The 22,069-nt window shown below is 38.6% G+C and overlaps 1 protein-coding gene across 3 annotated transcripts in view; it reads right to left on the bottom strand.

Annotated features, from left to right (window-relative positions):
- The window catches only part of COL8A1 (collagen type VIII alpha 1 chain), a 162,205-nt gene that overhangs the window by 120,619 nt on the left and 19,517 nt on the right, over nt 1-22,069 (bottom strand). For 2 of the 3 annotated variants that reach the window (XM_081235620.1, XM_081235622.1), the window contains exon 2: nt 7,791-7,845. The exons of the other annotated variant lie outside the window; for it this stretch is intronic. The gene's annotated coding sequence lies outside the window, so the exon portion shown is untranslated. The remainder of the gene's footprint in view (nt 1-7,790; nt 7,846-22,069) is intronic. 3 annotated transcript variants of the gene reach the window in all.

Genomic DNA, 22,069 nt, shown 5'->3' with positions numbered 1-22,069 from the left:
GAGTCTGGTGCCCTAACATTCCCCTAAAAAAAACCCTGAACCCTCAAAGATTAAGTGACACCTAGAGTAGAGAAACTAATGCTACAGATGTGTCTTGCTTTAAGGAAAACCAGATTCCAAAATTCGAAATGTGAAAACAGATAAACTAAAGGGTAATTATTACTTTACAAAGGACTTTTATTATTCAGTAAGTAACCGGCTGAGCATTTATTAAGCAGCAAATTCCCGGTGAATTCAAGAAGTGAGTTAACTTGCAAACACTTGATTTTCATGCAGTTTCAGCAACACATTTGTTGAGGGAAGCAAGGTACGCTAATATTCTTTCTGTGACTGGCCAGTGTGAGCTCAGCCATTTACCTGGGTGTTTGCCAGGGCACACATGACTAGGGACAATTTATGGCATTTTCCCAGGTGGTGAGGTATGTGGATGTTGTTGCTTTTACTGAACAAAATGTGGAGCCTGTGCTGTACAAGCCAGAATAGAGAGGGTGGTCCATGAGCTAGGGCTGGAAGGCCTTTCAAGTCTGAGGCATTGGCAGGATATTGCTTTCCTTCATGTCAGCCACACCTTCAAGACTTTTTTAATGGATACGGTACATTTTATCACAAAGGTATATTAAAAATGGAACAGAAGTTGGGTGGAGTAGCAATACCACAGTTGAAAACCTTCACCTCCAAGTTGACAGAGTGGAGTGAGTAAGGCACCCCTTGCCAAGCCTGTTTATCTTGGCTCACAGCACCAGCAGGGGAGTGTGAGGGCCCCCTTTGGCCACTAAACTGAAGTGTTCTTCTTTTGCCTCAACTCCCTCTATTCCCAAGGGATTTCCTGTCAACAGTCTCAACAAAGGGTTTTGATAGAAAAAAGGAAGGGTTATGTGGGTTCATTACCTTTAAGGCATCCATTCATGAAAAAAAGCAAGTGATCATGAAAAGAGATAGCATTAAGGATAGATTTTTTAAAATATGCTTCAAGATATTGTGCCTTGAGACTTTTCCATAAACCTATGAAATCATTAGGCTAGATTATGGTTAGAAACACTCTCTTAGAGATGCCTGTGCAAAAAGCCTCATGGAAATTTGAAATATAACAATAATAATTAACATATATCGAGGGCTGTTCTAAATGCTCTCTCTATATTAATTCATTTAGTCTTTATAACACCCTATGTGGTAGGCACTATCATCATCATCATCGTCGTCATCATCATCCCTATTGTCCAGACGTGGAAGGTGAGGTACACAGAGGTTAAAAAGCTTACCCACGGTTGCACACTTAGTAGTAAGTGGTGGAGGCTGGATTCAAACTCAACCAATCTGACTGGGAATCTCAACACCTATGCTCTGCTACTTTAAAATTGAACATAAGTTAGATTTTAAAAGAAATACCTGAAAATCAACAGTTGTCTCAGAATCAGGAGGGAAACAAAGGCAGGAAAATAAAATTATAATGAAAAACACAATTTTTTCTTCTCAAGTGGTGTTGTATAAAATTTACTTTCATGTAAATGTTAAGGACAAATAATAGAGAAACTGTTTAATTTAATGAATAATAAACTCAAGTTATTTATACCAAAGGCAAAAATTGTTTTTAAAACTGTTATAAAGAAATATAAAATGATTTAGGCAAATTCATGGGTGGTAGTAGTCTCATAATAGATTTTGAAGGCAACGAGAGTGCCTCTAATATCTGAATCTGAAAATTCACTCAGCCTTTTTTTCACTAGAAAATTCAAGGAATTTTACTCTTTAATAAAGGAGGGCCACCAAGCCCTTTTCCCTCAATTTTTGGTGCCAAAGTATGTGATACTAAACTATGTGTTGCCCATTCAATAACCACATGTAGTAATTTTTTTTTTTTTTTTGCGGTACGCGAGCCTCTCACTGTTGTGGCCTCTCCCACTGCGGAGCACAGGCTCCAGATGCGCAGGCTCAGCGGCCATGGCCCATGGGCCTAGCCGCTCCACAGCATGTGGGATCCTCCCGGACCGGGGCATGAACCTGTGTCCCCTGCATCGGCAAGCGGACTCTCAACCACTGCGCCACCAGGGAAGCCCCACATGTAGTAATTTTGATGGACTTATGACCTTGTACCATTTTTCACTACAAAGCGTTTCTTAAATGTTAAAAGAAAAAAAAGTCCACCAGAAATGGAAGCATCAACAGAAGTGAAAGTCTGATAATTCAAAGAAGTGAATCTCTTTCTTACTTGTAAAGCACTACCTTAATAAGATATCTAGCTATAAAAATCCCCCGATTTTTTTATTTCAGCATCAAAATTGATTTCTGGGAAGTTTGGCTCACTAAGCAGATGTAGGAAGCATATCTTCTAACTCGAAATATGTAGTAATGCCAACTATAATATAAATTTTAAAATATTAGCTACAAAGCTAAGTTCAAAAGCCAGAAAGGGAAATCTTTTAAGTAGCAGGAAATAGAGGGAACTTAAATCATTGTAATGAGTGGTGGTTGATGCCATGCGGGCCAAGGATATTAGCATGGATATGTGCTTTAGAAGCTAATGTCTAAAGCACTTTGTACAATGGGCAAATATATTTGGGAATAGCCTGTCTAATTCATACAAGGAGGTAGAAGTCCAGAGGCAGTCTTGGGATATAGCATGGGGATATGGCTTGGAAACAGATCATCTTCCCTGGCCATGGTGGAAATTGGAAGTCCAAATCCAGGCTTCTTGTGGGACCTGAGTTTGAATAACACAAGTAGTGCAGAAACACAACTAGATTCTAACCCAAGAGATGGGTTAAACAAAACTTAGATAAACTGAAGACTTAAGGAAAGCACTCAGAATGAAGACCAGAGAGATAAAGAGATGGAAAATATCAGAGAAGTTAAGAAAACATGGAAGATAGGAAAGAGTAGTTCCAATATACATCCAATGGAAGTACAAAAATCTTCCCTATAAATCAAAGTAATAGTTTTTTTTTTTTTCCTTTTTTTTGCGGTACACGGGCTTCTCACTGCTGTGGCCTCTCCCGTTGCGGAGCACAGGCTCCGGACGCACAGGCCCAGCGGCCATGGCTCACGGGCCCAGCCGCTCCGCGGCATGCGGGATCCTCCCGGACTGGGGCACGAACCCACATCCCCTGTGTCGGCAGGTGGACTCTCAACCACTGCGCCACCAGGGAAGCCCAATAGTTATTTTTATATAAAAGAAGAAGCAATGTCACCTACATATAAGAAATTTTGATATTGAAGCTAATTATTAGAAAAATGAAAATCAAAACTACAATGAGGTACCACCTCACACTGGTCAGAATGGCCATCAATAAAAAGTCTACAAATAACATATGCTGGAGATGGTGTGGAGAAAATCGAACTCTCCTACACTGTTGGTGGGAATGTAAATTGGTATAGCCACTATGGAGAACAGTATGAAGGTTCCTTAAAAAGCTAAAAATACACTTGCCATATGATCCAGCAATCCCACTCCTGGGCATATACCAAGAGAAAACTCTCATTTGAAAAGATACATGCACCCCTATGTTCATCGCAGAACTATTTACAATAGCCAAGATGTGGAAGCAACCTAAATGTCCATTGACAGATGAACAGATAAAGAAGATGTGGGACGTATATACAATGGAATACTATTCAGCCATAAGAAAGAATGAAATAATGCCATTTGCAGTAACATGGATGGACCTAGAGATTATCATATGAAGTGAAGTAAGTCAGAAAGAGAAAGACAAATACCATATGATAATACTTATGTGTGGAATCTAAACTATGACACAAATGAGCTTATTTATGAAACAGAAACAGACTCACAGACATAGAAAAAAAATATGGTTACCAAAGGGGAAAAGGGGTGGGGGAGGGATAAATTAAGAGTTTGGGGTTAGCAGATACAAACTACTATATATAAAATAGATGAACAGCAAGGTCCTACTGTATAGCACAGGGAACTACATTCAATATCCTATAATAAGCCATAATGGAAAAGAATACAAAAAAGAATATGTATATATATGTATAACTTAGTCACTTTGCTGTACACCTGCAATGAACACAACATTGTAAATCAACTACGCTTCAATTAAAAAAAAAGAAATTTAGATATTGAAATAGAGAATAGGTTTTCTACCTCTCTTTTCAATAGCTCTTCTGGAAATGTGGAAGTTTAATTAATTTTTCCTGCTCTGAGCTGTGGAGACTCCCTATGGATTAATTTTCTGACTGCCTCTATGGAGCCCTTCAGGTATCAATAGTTCCAGATTACTTGTGTCTTTTCTCTTTAAAAGATCTCAGGCTCTAAAGTGGATAACTCCATATAATTCAATTAGGATGTTCTATAGAGAAGACAATCAAATGAATAGCCAAAGTTCCCATAGTCCTGCTTTTTACTTTTGTAGCAGATTTGGGAGAGATGGTCTAGGTAATTGAGTACTTACTCCTCTTAAAACTTGGTGTACATAATCAAGAGTTTTAACTTTTCTACATTAAAACATCCTCTCATCAAAGAAATTAAAAAATGTTTCTGAGCTGTAAAGCATCTGAAGAATTGTCTTTTCTATAATACTCTCAAAGAAGGTTTTGATATCACATACATCTTAATTATTACCTTTACTTTTTCATATTTAAAAAATAATTTTACTCCTATTCCTTTTAAATCATCTTCCTTCCCCCTGATTCATGCTCCATATTCCTTTTTATTTTTTCGTTTTTCTTTTTTTTAGTTTTTTATTTTATATTGGAGTATAGTTGATTAACAATGTTCTGTTAGTTTCAGGTGTTCAGCAAAGTAATTCAGTTATACATATACATGTATCTGTTCTTTTCCAATTTAGGTTATTATACAATATTGTGCAGAATTCCCTGTGCTATGCAGTAGGTCCTTGTTGGTTATCTATTTTAAATATATTAATACATGCTCCATATTCTTTAAAATGTTTTTCCTCAAGGATTTTGGTTGCAGATTTGTAGAGAATTGATAAAAAGGAATTACACATTTTAAACACTCCCTCCCCAAGAGTCACACAGACTCAGACACACAGACACAGACACACACACACAGACACACACACACACACACAACAGGAGAGACTGGGTGTGCCACACTGAGAAGTAAAGAAGGGAAACAATCTAGCATCTCCAGAGGCATTGAAAAGAGGGTATCTTCTTCACTGATAGATTTAACAGTCCCCTGCTTTCTCTCCAAAAGCTGGTTCCAAGTGGGTTTACCCATAAGCATGGGACAACAGGATGACTAAATTTGACTAACATTAGGCTAACTTTATATGAATGAAAGAATCGTAAATGTGTAGTTCCATTCACCACATTTCAGGCAATCATACCTGACATGCAACAAGATATATGACGATTATTACTCAAATTCCTCTTTGGTTCAAAAACTTCCTAAAATGGTTATGACTTAAAAAATATATATATATTAGGTAACTACTGCTAATGTCAGAGTGATAGTACCTTGGCTTTTTTTTTAACCTCATTTGGAAAATAACCTCTTCAGCTGAAATATAAAACATGTGTATATTTCAGACCGAGGGAAAAAACGCTAGGCCTGATATAAATATGTGAAATATAAGCCATCTCTTTTTTGGATCCTAGAGGTAGTGTATTGTGTTTGAGTCAGAAATTGTATAGAAGTTTGGTAAGTTCAAGAAAAAGACTCTGGAAAACTTTTTTTTCCTTTGGAATGAAGTGAAATAATTAGTTGCAAAAATTTCATTATTACCTATATGTCTGTAAAGCTTTTTTGTTTGTTTGTTTCCCCAAAGAGCTGGCTGGTATCACACCATAGCAATTCCCCTTTTATTTTCACTTCTATGAGTAGAAATTAGAATTGAAATCTAACTTTCTGTTTCTTTTCCAGTAGGTTCTGGCTGTCTCTAGAATTCTTTTTACTATAAAACATACTTTTATTCTATCTATCTCCCAGCACTTCTAATTTTATCTTTCCTATTTTTCTTAAAGATATAGAGGTTGACTTATGTGGTTACTGTTTGGGGTATGAGAGTGGAAGCTCATTTCTAGTGCTACAAAGACATTTCATTAATTTGTTCAACATTTACTGAATATCTACCATGTGCTAGACTTAATATCTCTGAGCCTTAGTTGTTCCATCTGGAGTCTTCAACTCTAAAATTTGCTGATCCTAAGCAAAAAGCATCCTTCCTAATTATTTAATATTGTGCCATTCCAACTTACCTACAAAGACATGAAAAATGTACTTTTTATAGGCCCTACTTCTGCCTGGAATGACCATCTTTCCTTCTTCATTGATCTGATGACTCCTCATCCTTTAAAATTCAACTCAAATGATAGCCCAGCCTCCTTAGTCTGGTTTAGATCCTATCTCCTGTGCTCCCACTGCCCCTGTGCCTTTCTCTTTCACAACATTTGTCATGTTTTACTATAAAATTCTGTGGTGGATAAACTTTAAGATGGCCCCCAATCATCCCTGCCTCCATCCTGTTAGCAGATTCTCACTGTTGCCTTTTTGACTTACACACTTTGATAAGAGAAGCAACCATGTTGGGGAGGTCCACATGGCAAGGTATTGAGGATGGCCTTCAGACAAAAGCCAGCAAGACACTGAGGACTTCAGTCTGACAGACCACAAGGAACTAAATCCTGCCAACAAGCACATGGGCTTGAAAACATATCCTTCTCCAGTTGAGCTTTCAGATAAGACCTCAGTTCTGACTGATGCCTTGATTGAAACTTTGTAAGAGACTCTGAAACAGAGGATCCAGCTAAAATACTCAATTTCTGACCCACTGAAGCTGTGAGATAATAAATGTAAATTTGTTAAGCTACTAAGTGTGTAAGTTACTTTTTACACAAAAATTTACTTATCAATTTATTTACTTTACTCTCCCATTGGATTATAAGATTCTTCAGACTGAACACCCTGTCTTTTTCACTTTTGAATCATCAAAACCTAACACTACACCTGGCACAGAATAGCTAGTTAAATATTTTTTGAGCAGTGTAATAGTGAAGCAGGCTCATGTCAGCTTTCCACTACTAACTTTGCGATCTACATTTCATTCAAGTTCAAGACTCAGGTTTTCTATGTGAAAAATTAGAGGGTCAGACTTAATATAGCTCAATTCAACTCAAGCAGTTTCCATATCTCAGTTTTTCTCTTTAAAAGTAAGTGTCACTTATATGTGTGAGACCATATTATATTTTAGTAGATGACTTGATCTTCAATAGATTGTTATATTCTGGTATATTTTTAACTGTGATGTGCAAAAAGTAATTATAGCAAGAATAGTGTATCTTTGACGTTTAGAAATGAAGACTCTCATTAAAAAAAAAACCCTAAAGTATTAAATAGTGAGAACACAAAAACTGGATGAACCCATGAAAAATTGAAATCAGTTTTATAAAGGGCATTTGATGACATGTAACATGACATTTAGCAGCTTTCTTAATTAAGTGGACTAAAAAACAAATAACACAATTTTAGACAGGAATTGCTTTTTCCATGCTGACAGGAAACCTTTGTTTTGTTTTAGCCAGATGCTCTAAAAAATGCTATTTATAATAACTTTGCCAAAGTGAAAAAAAAAGGTCTACAAATTCTCATTCATTTCTATCTTTTTTTAAATTTGCTGTATTATCTTCTCAAATATTTCTTTCTTTCACTGAGTGTTTAGCTGATAGGAAAATGATGATTCAATTCTTCAAAGACTGATGGAGAAGACATTTTTCCTTTTCTAGGCCAGCACATATGGAGAAGATAATTCTTATTAAACACATTAGATAATTCTTGATGAAATCAGTTAACTATCAGTTGGACCTACCTTTCCTTCCTCTCCACCCTCTTCCTTAAGTGTTATCTCTCCAAGTCCAGAAAACCTAGGCACAGATGATATTGAAATTTTGTTATTTAAAACAAAATTACATAAGACTTGCACTCTTCATCTGTCCATCTATTTTTACTCTGTATAGACAGCCCTTAAAACACTTATTGCAAGAAGGAATTAACATTCCTTGTGGTGTCTCAATACAGTATTTGTATATCTCCCCTTAAGTACATCCTATCCTATTATTTCCCACCAGAGAAAGGGATAAGAAACAATGATCAAATTCACTCTGAAGTACAGACAATAAATTAGAATTGAAGGGAGCCACACCAGACAGAGAAAAACTCTTTTTCCCAATATTAAGCAATAGGTGGTCTTCTAAGGAAGGCTGTATCACCTCTATTTGAGGGAGTCTTTAAAAAAAGAAAAAAACATTTGTTTAGGTAGAATATTTTTGGAAGAAAAAGAAGATGAAGCTACCTGATAGTTCTTTTTTCTCCACCATTCACAATACAAAAGTAGTTACAAAATATTGAGGTATACTATTTTTTATTCTATATAAAGCCAGGAATAATAATTTACCAATAATGCCTCTTGCAATGACGTGAAATGGTTCCATGGCTCAGAACATAGAACGTGAAGGAATAGTTTAGGGCTCTCAGAGCTCATTTAGGTGATAGCATATTACAGCAATTAGAATTAGGACTTTAGAACTAAAGAAATGAGGGTTTGGATTCAGGTTCTATCTTTGACTGGCCAAGCCACATGTTATGCAGATTACTTAACCTTCTACATCTGTTTCTTCATCTACAAAATGCAGATTATAATTCCTTTTATAGAGAGTTATTTTGAATACAAAATAAAATAGTAACATGATAAATGCTCTCCATAGAACCTGCTACAGAATAGACAATAAATGGACAATACATTAGCCTGGCCTTAAACTGGCAGATGAGGAAAATAAAGATTAGAGGTTAAGATCTCCCAAAGGATGTATGGTTAATTACAGAACTTTTGCTGGAAGAAAGGAGATTTCTTCCATAAACTGCAAGTTTTGCTTTACATCTATTCTTCAATTAAATTGCCATAGTATTTGTTTGAGAAAAGTAGATGTCCCTTATTACTGAGAGAGCAAGGAAAGTACAGAGAGGGAAACTGGTTTATATAATGACGGGAGACAAGTTTCAATGGAAAGTTGAAACCAACAACATTAATCTACCCTTCCCAATAACTTCCCACACTGATCTGAATTTTTGTTCCTGAATGCATATATTACAGAGGGATGCAACTAATGTGATAATTGAGGATCCAAGAAAGCTGGTGAAACTGTGAATGTGAAAGCAAAACCATATAGACCACCGACTTTTTCTGAGTTGTGGCAGAGAGAAAACTCAGTGACAAGGTGCACAATATGAATCGAATCTCAAGGATGAGGATTCCTAAGCATCTGCAATTTGTGGCAAAATATATCTGTTTTGGGACTCTGGTGACATTAGGTTTCAGTAGCCAATGAGACATTTTGAAGCCCAAGATGCTTGCAGCAAACAGAGATAAAAGACTGCCTCATTATCAAATGTTTCTGTTTTTAATTTCTCCCTAAGCATGTATTTAATTAAAAAAATATTGTCCCTGTTCTTTCTTCATATGGGAGATTTTCTGATGATTGGAGCATTTGGGGAACCCCAGCCCTGAATCCTGTAAACGTTTGGAGCGGGGTTTAGAAATTCCTGCATGGGTCTGAAATCTCTCTGGTTTCAACAGGATTTGTAATGTTGATACCCATAAGTTTTTTTCAGCAGCTTTCAAGTTGAAGTTTAGAATTTCTGGTCAACATCTCAAGTACCTCATCCTGTATTAAGAATTTAATAAATATCTATTGAATGTCTCCATAACTGCTACAGAACAAGGCATATACCAGTCCTGGAGAGAGGTGTAAATTTAAAAGATAGACAGTCATTTTTGTAGCAGAAATAACAGGATGTTGATAGGAATTTTCCTGTTGCATTGAAGTCGATGTGTAGGGTCCCAGTTGGAAACAAAAAGGTGGTAAATCTAAAAAGACTCACCAGTTTCTCCTCACACCTCAATGTGGCTTTTCTGAGAGAGACCCCTAAAGTGCCAGCCCCAAGGCAACCATACTTAACATTCCTTATTCCTCCCCCCGACACCCACCCCACTCTATCTGAGAAAGTATAAGAAGATGGGAAGGGTTGGGGACTGAGAACATCAGCCTGTGAGGGAGAGTGTGTTCATGGTGAGAAGCTCTTCCTGGGGGAGGGAGGGAGGTGTTGGGTGCTTTCCACTCCTCAAAGCCAAGTGAGAGGCTGGGGCCAGAAAGGTGGGGGGCTTCAAGAACCTCTCTTATAAAAGTTGAGAGTTCCTGCAAGAAGGGAAGCCTGGCACCCTGGATTTCTAATCTGAGAGATGGGAATACCGAGGAGGACGAAAGGACATGGAATGGCTCCCATTTCCATTTTTGGTGGTGAGGATGTGTTAGTTTCTTGGGATTCAGGTGGACTTCATAGAAGGTACCTGTTACCCAGCAAAGATGCTTTAATCAATAGAAAAAGCACTTCAACTGTAGGAGGTTAAGTTAAAAAAAGCTGGTCCATTTCTTCTCCCTCCTCCTACCCCAAACACTTCAAAAGCTAGGCCTCCATAAAGGGGAGTGAGAAAAGGGTGTTAAAACCAGAGCTGGGTCATGCCAGCATCCATAGCTGGGAAGAAGAGTGGAAAAGCAGAGACAGAGAAAGAAAGATTTGTACTGGATTTGAGGTTGAAGTTTTAAACTGGATTGAGCCTTTCCTTGCTGAAAGTGACCAGGAAGTTACAGAATCTAGCCAAGATGTCATCAAAGGATAAAGATGATTCAGAAGAGCCAGTCTGAGAGCTGCCATTGGAGAAAAATAACCTTGTTACCGTCATTCATTCAATAATAGTAGTTGAGGGCCTATGTTGTGCCTGGCACTGCTCCAGGCCTTGGGGAGACACCAGGTAGGGAGCAAAATAAAGACCCTGCTCTTTGGAGCTTACATTCAAGTGGGGTAAAACAAATAATAAATAAAAAACAGGCAATAGTATAGTGGCACATTGGATTCTACATAACCACATCCTTTCTATGGTGGAAGGATGTACTTATTCATTCAGTGTGATAGAATTCTACATATATCCCATGGATAGACTGAGGTCTGAGGTTGCTGCTATATGCAGTGAATATTTGGTAATTAGAGGTAGGCCTTTTTATTTTGGAGCCTCCAAATCAATGAACTGTGATGAAATGTCCATTGTATGCAGAAAATTGTGATATAGGAATTTATAGAATTGAGGCACGATTAGGAAAAAACTTAACCAATTGTTTTTTCTTAGATGCATGAGGAAAATTTTAAAAATTGTCCATATTTTAAAAAATTCCAAAGAAACCTGGCTTCAATAAGGGATACAGGTATATCCTTGTCTGTGGGAAAAAAACCTCACATCTCCATCCCTTTTTTATCAAGCTTGTTTCCTCTAGTGTAGATTTTCCATGGAAAAAAATGACAGTGGGCATTTCTGGAAAATAAGATGTCAAAGAGTCAGACATCGGCTTACACTGGGATTTAGTAAATTTATAGAGCTTATTGCAGTGACAAGACAAAACAAAATATTACCACTACCACTTTGAGCAGAATTCCTTTTAAAAAATGTTACAGGGCTTCCCTGGTGGCGCAGTGGTTGAGAGTCCGCCTGCCGATGCAGGGGACACGGGTTCGTGCCCCGGTCTGGGAAGATCCCACATGCCGCAGAGCGGCTAGGCCCGTGAGCCATGGCTGCTGAGCCTGCGCATCCGGAGCCTGTGCTCTGCAAGGGGAGAGGCCACAACAGTGAGAGGCCCGCCTACCGCAAAAAAAAAAAAAAAAAAAAAAAAAAAAAATGTTACAAAACACAACTGTATATTTGCTTGAGCTCTGCAGGTCAATGTAGAGAAGCCTTATGGGGACAGGAAACGAGAATTCTGAGGGGACTTAGAGAAACCAGAGCCCTATCACCTTGTCATGTGCTGTGCCTGAGGAAACTAGCAAACGCTTCCTCCAAAGACTTTCAGAATGTCATTATAGACTTTCAAAGGGAAACTTTGTGTTTGATGTACTGGTTCGTAAAAGTGAGGAGTGGGCAGTGATGGATGTTGACGCTGATGAGGAAGGAATAAGTATTTCTCATTATGCTCAGGCCTTGCGATCAAATACCTGACCCCTTTTACACCTGAACTTGGCAGAGTGGATTCTCCTACGTTGAGTGAAAACATGGCGCCATCCAGGAAGTTGGAAGAATGCCTCCCAGTCAGAGATGCCATTGTTTCTCTTCATTGGGCAGCTGAACAACAGGGGCGTGGTTACTCCCTGCCTGAGCCTTGCCTCTCCCCAGCAAACACAGACCCAAATGAAAGACAGAATTCTTGGAAAGCCAGTAGTGGGCAAAATTACCTAACTCATGATTTCAAAGCTGAGTTGATGCAATTCTGTGGAAAGAAGTCTTTGGAAAACTTTAAGTCTGAGTTAGGGGCCCCTAACTCAGAGAACTGGAATCCCTTGAGCACACTGCAATTCCTTTACCAAAACACATTCCACATTGTCTTGTAATTATGTGTCTTCTTGACCTCATTCAGCTGAATAGGGACCTTGTTTATTCTGCCGATCAGTGAATCCCCAGGGCCTGCTATAGTCCTGACTCACAGTGGGTACTTAATAATTATTTCCTGATTGAATGGAGGAATGAAGAAAAGCTATGAAAGACTGACGTAGGTTTGCGGGGTTCAACTCTGTTATATGGGTCTGCAGTGGAAGCTGTCCTTCCCACAGTAATAGCAAAGGGTGGCATAGACATTTTGCAGAGGCAGAGTGGAAGAATCAGGCCACCTGATTATATAACAGATCATCTACATGCTGTCCTTCAAGCACACAGTTCAGATCAGTGGCCTCTGTGTTCAGATCTTTGTCTAGGAGAAGTGATGGTTGGCTATTTTTAGGCTCGGTCAAATTTTGTTGTGACATAAAACATGCATGTATAAGCCAGATAGGAATAAACATAGACCAAGGGGCTGCATATCTGGAATTTACAGAAACATTTAAAGATGAAAATACAAATGCCAATGCAGTTAAGAACCTAAGGTCACATAGCCAGCTAGTGCCGGAAATGGAGCTCCTTCTGGCTCTCTGGACTCCAAGTACAGTGCTATTTCCACTCTGCCGCTGACTCATAAGCCCTTTTTGGGGGGAACGTATGAGATATTACTGTTTCACAATTTGTCAGCTAAAAAGTATTCCAACAATTTTGGATCACCTAATTGTAGTTCCCACTTCTCTTCAAGGCAACCTAACTATATACCTTGATGAACACCTATAAGGTGCCTTAAAATCTTATAAGTTGCTTGCTTAAATTTACAATAGTTACACATGCCTGTTGAACATTTTTCAATCAATTCAAAAGTGTGGAGATTAAAAGTATAAATACTGCCCACCCACCCTCCTCACTCCCCACCATTTTCTACAGGGTAACCCCAGTTAGCAGTTTGATGTGTACCATTCAGTCCTTTATATATTCACATATGCATCTACCCACTTATATACACATATGCATATGTACATGTGTATAGCTTTTCTAGTAAGAAAAAAACAAGGTCCTTGTTATGGGTTGAATTGTGTCCCCCCCAAATTCATATATTGAACTCCTAACCCCCAATACCTTAGAATGTGACCGTATTTAGAAATAAGTTTGCTGCAGATGTAATTAGTTAAGGTGAGGTCATACAGGAGTAGGGTGGGCCCCTAATCCAATATGACTGGTGTCCTTATGAAAAAGGGAAATTTGGACATAGAGATAAACCTGCACACAGAGAGAATACTTTCTGAAGATGAAGGGAGAGATTCAGGTAACACATTGTCTAAAAGGGAAGGAACACTAAAAATTGCCAGTAAACCATCAGAAACTAGTAGAGAGGCATGAAGCATATTCTTCCTCACAGTCCTCTGAAGGAACTAACTTTTCTGACATCTTGGTCTTAGCCTTCTGGCCTCCAGAACTGTGAGACAATACATTTCTACTGTTCTAAGTCATCTAGTTTGTAGTACTTTGTTATGGCAACTCTAGCAAACTAATACAGTCAATATCAGCATGTTGCTCTGAAAATTGCTTTTTGACTCAAAACATAGATCCTGGACATCCTTCTAAGTTAATAACTTTAGATGTACAACATTTTTCAGTGGTTGCATGGAATTCTATTCAATAGCTGTTTTCCATTTGAAGGATTTGCATGTTTTCTGTTTTTCATGATTACTGTAACACCATTATTATTATTTTTTTAAATTGTGATAAAATACACATAACATAAAATTTACCATCTTAACCACTTTTAACTGTACAGGTCAGTAGTGTTAAGTACATTCATATTGTTGTGACAATCTCCAGAACTCTTTTCATCTTGCAAAACTCTCATTCTATACCCATTAAATAATAACTCACCATTGTGTCCTCCCCTCAGCCCCTGGCAACCACCATTCTATTTTCTGTCTCTATGAATTTGACTACTTAGGTATCTATTTAGGTACATAAATGGAATCATACAATATTTGTCTTTGTGTGACTGACTTGTTTCACTTAGTATAATGTCCTCAAGTTTCATCTATGTTGTAGCATGTGTCAGAATTTCCTTCCTTTTTAAGACTGAATAATATTCCATTATATATGTATACCACATTTTATTTATCCATTCATCCTTCCATCGGTGGACACTTGGGTTGTTTTCACCTTCTGGCTATTGTGAATAAAGTGCTGCTATGTAGCAAACATGAATGTAAACATTTATATTTGAGACTGTGCTTTCCATTATTTTGGGTATATACTCAGAGGTGGAATTTTCTGGGTCATATGGTAATTCTATTTTTAATTTTTTGAAGAACTGCCATACTGTTTTCCAGAGTAGCGACACCATTTTTCATTCTCACCAACAGTTCACAGGGTTCCAATTTCTCCACATCCTCACCAACATTTCTTATTTTCTGTTTTTTTTTTAATAGTTAGCCATGTTAATGAGTGTGAGACGGTACCTCACTGTGGTTTTGATTTGCATTTCCTTAATGATTAGTGGTGTTGAGCATCTTTGTCATGTATTTGTTGGCTATTTGGGCATCTTCTTTGGAGAAATGTCTATTCAATCCTATGCCCATTTTAAAATTGGGTTGTTTACTTTTTGTTGTTGAGTTGTAGGAGTTCTCTGGATATTAACCCCTTATCAACCATATGATTTGCAAATAAAATACTCTCTCCCATTCTCACAACAGTGAGAGTCCCGCGTACTGCAAAAAAAAAAAAAAAAAAAAAATCGACATAGACATAGACAGTGAAAAGGATATTTTTTAACATAGCTATTCTGTTCTTCATAAAGTAAAAGCCTGTTACATCATGCTTAGCTATTAAACAAATTTGGGTCAAATCATGTCCCCTGGAACTTTAACACATACACACAGCAAGAACCTATAGTTCAGAAATTGGTTCTGCCCCCAGCCCTAGGGTAAAAAGCTTTTACTTATTTTTACTAAAAGCTCTATAATTAGTTCTTTTACATCAAGTGATTTACTTTAATGAATCGTGCCATTTTATAAATTGAGTAAATAAATCTGCTCCAATTCATAGCTAGAGAAATTATAGGAAAAGCCAATGTGCCAGAATGATTCGGTGTGTGCCAAGGATTCAATCTCATCATTCAGAATCCTTCCCAGTGCCAGCCCCACTGCACCAGCATAGGATTCCAGTTTCAGGGGCTGGAAAGACCAAGCAGAATGTTTGACATTAGGAAGAAAGATGATGGTATCACACAGATTGAGTGGGAGTTGCGTCACTGCAACTGAGAAAGGGACTTGGCCCAGGAGGCTATTTCCTTTGTGGTTATATTTAAAAAAATAATTATAGGAAGATAATCATGGTTTTAGATCTTGGGGTCATAGGGGCACAAAGGCAATGAGGTTCTCCCCCTTAATCTTACCACCTGTATAAAGGCATATCAGGTCCGCACACTGACAGGAGGGAGGTTATACAAAGCCTTGGGGCCCTGACTTATTTCCTCTTCTTTCCCTGCTAGACTTTCTACCTAGAGCACTTGTGAGAGATGAACCATGCTTGTGGATGAGCATTTGTCCTCCTGTGTGATTTCATGTAGGGACATGATTGCCTCACTGTTCCTAAGGTCCTCTGCTGCAGTTTATTAAAAACCAGAGAAGTGGAGCCTGGTGTTTCCATAGAGCTTTTCTAGTTTATTGGCTCTATTTGCTTACAAAAATATGTTTTCAATTACACTTAAAACATTTGATTCAAATGACTTTGGGAAAGTCAAGATACATTGTTTTTCCTGCCCACATCACATACATGTTGGTTTATTGGGGACTTAAGGTGCTTTGTACTAACATCAAATGGCTGTGATAGAACAGTCTTGAGAGAAAGGTGAAGAGTAATATTAAGCTATAAATAATAGAATAGTAACAAAAATCAGTGTTTATCCTGGACTCATTGTGAGCATGACAGATTACAGGCATGACCATAAATGACAAAACTATATGTAAAACCCAAAGGAAAAATTGAGACTGCTTGGAGCACAAGATCAAAACAGGAAATTTGGTTTGAGGTGAACTTCTTTTCCTCAGATAGAACTTTCTAGATGTTTTTTTCAGTCATCCATATCTAATTATTTTTCTTTGACAATAATGCAGAATTGGAAAGGGTTTTAAAACCACAGGCTTAGTGGGGCTAAAGGGGACATTTTTGTTTTCCTCAGAGGAGTGATAGCTTACAATGAATTCTTCATAGTTATTATTATTATTAGCCCTTTGTCCAGGTCATGGACAAAGCAATATTGTTTTATTGAATGTTGGTTAAATATTCATCTGTCCAGACAGAATGCAGAGATGGATTATACTGGGCCATGCCCCAAATAGGAGAAGGGAGGCCACAGTGAGAAGCTAAGTGGGAGCTATGACTAAAATGCTGTGAAAGGACCACCCCCACCCAATGTACATGACCCTTGTTGGAACTTCAAGGGTCAACCGTGGACCAGCTGTGCAATAGCTCATTATGGATGGACCAGGGCAAAGGTATCCTTATCCACGAGTCATATACCACATGGAGAGCAACTGGGGGCTCACGATGCTGAGCTAGGCACCACCAGGGAAGGGTGTTTTCTTCTCACTCTTGTTCTGTCTACTCAATCAGCTATTGTGATTATCCCCACTTCCAGCCTAGGACCTTAAGGTGCATAAGTATCCCTTGGGATTCTGGTTGAAAGTGCAGATTTATGGCTCCAGCCCACGAGATTCTGAGTCAGTAAGGCTAGCTGGGGATGTAGACTCATGATGCACATAGTTCTCGTACCACACATACTCTGGGGAACTTTGCCCAGGATGAGCATGAGAGGGAATGGCTGGGCTTTGTGACTATCAGATTTTGCTTGCTGTTATTGGTAAGGGCCTGTCTTAGACCTTTTCTTCCCCACTTGCACTGTTGGTTGTTAAAGACTTCTTGATTTCTGACTTCTTTGACCAGACTTTTGACCACTCACTTTTTCTAGAACCCTGGTTGATTCTTGAATCTGCTGCTTTGTCTCTGATATCTGTGCTTCTCTGGTTATCATTTGTGTATCTTTCACTCATTCTTTCATTCAACAAATATTGAATATCTGTGCTTGGTTTTAAGCTCAGTGCTGGCAACACACTGCTTAGTAAGACAGACTCAATTCAGACCATCATGGGATTTATAATGGGGCCAGAAGGAGAGATAGTCAGTTAATTAAAAAGTTATGGTGAGAGTGTTAGATGCCATAGAGGGATGTTGGGGCAATGTCTGAGCATAGAGCAGGGCCACCTAATCCAGTTCTGGGGTTCAAGGAAGGCTTCTGGGAATGCTTAGGGAGTTGGGAAGTGATGAGAAGGTGGAGTGTTCCAGGCAAAAAGACAGAACAGTGTGAATGAATGCCCTAAAAGACAAGAGCTATGGTACTCTCAGAGCAAACTGTGGTTGTGTGTAGAGTAGGGTTGGTGACAGCAGGTGGTGTGGAAAGGAGTGGAGCTAGAAAGATGGGTAGGCCGAGACCATGGAAAATAATCCTTGTAAATCCTGTGATGGAGTTTGGACTCTAATTTGAGGGTCATGAAATATCTCTGAAAGGTTTTAAATGGGGTGAGTCACAATCCAATCTGCGCTGAGAAAACACTACAGCTGCAATGGGCAGATAGTGCAAATGGCTCAGAGTGAAGTCCCCAGAAGCCAGGAGAGGTGGGATGGGGAGCACAAGAGACTATGTTAGGGGATAGACTTAGGAAGACAAATGTCTGTAACAGAAGGAAAGGCACAAAGGACAGAATGGCCTGCAGGTACAGTGAGCTGAGAGTGTTTCTATAGAAACTTCCTCCCAGGGACATTTTTCAGATATGCTTAGAGCACTTTAGGCAATGAGATTTTAGTACTGAGATAAATTCTTCAACTGGGTGATATGGAAGAACAGCCAACTGCTCAATCTTATCAGCTAAAGAATGACACCAGCCATTAAAAAATGTACCAAAATGAATATGTATCTTTTTCAGATTGTGAGTGTCTTTAAGAATTAAAACAAGAAACAAAACACAACTATAAGATACTGGGAAGTCAGAGGCATACCAAGTCTCACAAATGAATTAACATACATGAAAGCCCTTCATATACTATGAAGTTGTATGTTAGATTGTGAAAGACTTTAAGAAAGCAGCCTCTAAGAAAACAAAAAGCATGACATCTGCTCAACGTTGGGATGTAATAACCAATTTCAATATCAGAAGTCTCTAAGTGAAGACCCTCAGTGAACCTGCAGCTCTCTAAACCATGTAGAACTTTTTTTTTTCCCCCCGAAGAAGGATGGAGCCAGCTTTTCTAGGCTGAAAGCTACACCATTTTCCCATTTGTCCTAAAGGCAAGTTCAAACTGAGAAACCATCTTAAGGCTTGAATGAGTAAGATATGAAAAAGAAACTCGACTCAAGATTTCATTGAAAGGCAAAGTTCAGCCCCTTCTTTTGTCAGAAAGTTCTAACAACAGAAAAGGGCTCCAATGGGGGCTGCATGCCCAAGCGGTCATTTCTCACAAACGCATAGCACTGGACAAATTTGGGCAGATGTGGAATGTGCCCTTCTTTCTGCTAGACATTTTCCCACTCTTGGCCTTCCAAAACCCAGAGTTCAAAGCTTCACGACTACTTTTTTATGCGGGAGCAAATTGACCACAACACGATTAGAAAAAGGCGTGAGTCAGAGTGTTTGGCTCTTTGTTTCTTTGTTGTGTTCTTTGGAAAGATTGTGGGGAAAGAAAGACTGACTTCCTTTGCATCTTTTTTTTCAACGGTGTTTACTTAAAAAATAATAACCCCAAACCAGGGTATTATTGGGATTTACATTAAACATTTCCAGGTTTTGAAATGGGAACAGTCCACCAGACCCTTGTGAGCTAAGCTTTTGTTTTTCTCATTATACAAATAGATAAATGGAGTCACTGAGCAGTGAAGTAATTTCCCTGATCTCAGTTGTATTACATGAAAAGAAAGCATGAACCCAAGGTTTTGGATTCCAGGTAACCACTTTGATCATGCTTTTATAGGAAGCTGACAATCAAAAAGTTAATAATCCATTATACTGCATGTTAGGAATTCTATCGTAACAGGAATTGTACTTCATATAATTTATATACATGTGTGCATATGTGCATGCATACACACTCATATGTAGTAGAATAACATCAACTTTCCTGAGTCTTTAGGGAATGAGACATTTTGGATAATTAAAATTTTCCGGGGCCTCCCTGGTGGCGCAGTGGTTGAGAGTCCGCCTGCCGATGCAGGGGATACGGGTTCGTGCCCCGGTCTGGGAGGATCCCATATGCCGCGGAGCGGCTGGGCCCGTGAGCCATGGCCGCTGGGCCTGCGCATCCGGAGCCTGTGCTCCGCAACGGGAGAGGCCACAACAGTGAGAGGCCCGCATACCGCAAAAAGAAAAAAAAAAAAAAAAAAAAAAAAATTTTCCTAATAGCTGATGTCTTATACCCATCAGGACCGAAATATTCTTGTTTTGATATTATTTTGATATTTTTCATATTATTTTGATATTTTTGATGTTATATATTTGAAATATAGAATTTCCTTAATTCTTAAAAGATACTACTCAATATGTCAATATTTATATTCAGCTGTGATTCAGTGGTTCCTCCAGCAACTTCCTAAGGCTATACAACAACTTATCTCCTCAATGAATGCTATACGCCTTAGAAATTCTTATCATTTTATAGCTTCTTTTCCTCCTCCTGTATTGCTAGGCTTCTACGATTCTATTTCTTCCTGCTGTTAGTGCACTTACTTATTGCATCCCCTTTCCCTTTTCAAATTCGATACTTCAACTTTGCTATGTTCTCAAGACTCAGAGAACTAAGTTTGTTAGAATTATTTGCAAAGTAGAAGTAAATAGGCTTGAAGCAAGGACTCCTTGTAATTGCTTATGAATATGAACCTTAATGACCACCATCTTTTCACCTCTGAGCACTTTTGACTTACTTTTTTGTCCTCAGTTGCGTTCTGTAGGGTTGAAGTTTTCAGAAATTGGAATGCTAGATAAATGAAAAGTTACCTTAAATATATTTTAATTCTGAAACTCAGCTTGGAATAACTTATTTTTCTCCCCAGTGATTCAGATAGTATTCATCCAACCAGCATTTATTGGAAAGCAAAGTGCCTGACTCTGTTCCAGGGCCCTAGGATTTCTTAGTGTCTTGGGGTCATCCCTAGGACACTCACTATTTATTTTATCTTGTTGGCAACAAAATTAAGAAGATTTCATAACAATTTTAGTTGAAAGAATACCATAACATGATAGTTTACTGTTTTGTACATTTTTATGTATGTGTGTTGAATGTCTGAAGTGTGTCTATTAAGGTACTGACTTGTTACATTTTTGGCACCTAGAAAGTGGGATGGGGCTTGAATCCTTGACAGCCGTTGAGTGAAAGCCTTTTGCTGAGTGATGATGGGTGTGCTGTGAGAGGACACTGGCCCCTAGGAAGGCTCAGAACACATGACCAGCATGAAAAAGGCACAAAAAGTGGCTTCCCCTTTGAAGAAAAAGAAAAAAGGAGTTCTCACATTCCCTGTGCATTTATGCTCCAAGTGGCTTTTTATTGGTTTCTAGGCCTTTCAGCTGCTAATCATAAGTGCAGGTGAAACAGTCCTTGATGGTGTCTAGCATAGGACTCGGCACATAGTAGGTCTCCAAAAGCTATATGTCGAGTGAATGAGTAAGTAAGGTTGAGATTGAAGTCCTAAACAAACAAAACTAGGGTAATTGAACTTGAGAGACAGTATTTTAAAACTCTTATGGCCCCTTTTCCTTTGTCTTTATGAACTAAAATGCCTTCACTATAGCTTGCAGTTTTTCTTATTCTAACATTGGGCTTCTTAGAGCCATTTATTGAGGGAGACTGGATTGAAAGTTTTCTTGATAATTAAGGCACAGAGATTAAAAGGCTAGGGATTTTTAAAATAGGAAAATGGGATTCACGTAAGACAGGATTCTGATGTGCTGACATTAAACATTGTAGGGAGAATGGGCATGGCTTAAGAAAGTATATTACTTCTGAAAAAGAATATTTACATTGAATATATATATGAATCACTTTGCCATACACCAGAAACTAACACAACATTGTAAGTTAACTATACTTCAATAAAAAAAGAAGGTATATTACTGCATCAAAGTGAAGGGATCAAAAGGCATTTGGGATGTCAGCAGCCTCAAGGGGAGTGTACAAGGCATAGCAGCATAAAGCTCCAGAAGCCCATGGGATGAGCTAAGACCTTAGATAGGCACCCAGGATGGCCATCTTTTTTCTGATGATACCACAGTTGCCTGTATGTGATATACATTGCCAAGGTGAAGGGAGGGATGTGGCCTTGAACTGGAAAGGGATTATGCAATCACAGAAACCTCCATTGGGGAACTGGTGGGGACATTGATGTAGTGCCATTTAGTGCAAGCAAACAAATAACAACAATAGCAAAACAAAAACAACCCTCTTACACTCCAAAACCAAAAAAACCTCAGAAGACCAGAATTACAGATGAGCCTATAAATAGCCCACACTGCCACCATGATGAGCTCAAAGAAGCACCCTGGAGTAGGAGTCCGGAGTTCATCAAATGAATTAGAGGGCAAAGAGATCCTTAGTGCCCTTATTCGCATTATGTA

Source organism: Mesoplodon bidens, assembly GCF_964165515.1.
Source record: "Mesoplodon bidens genome assembly, chromosome: 5".
Lineage (NCBI taxonomy): Eukaryota > Metazoa > Chordata > Mammalia > Artiodactyla > Ziphiidae > Mesoplodon > Mesoplodon bidens.
Note: the sequence above shows the minus strand (reverse complement) of the source record. Positions and strands in the feature narration are given on the sequence as shown.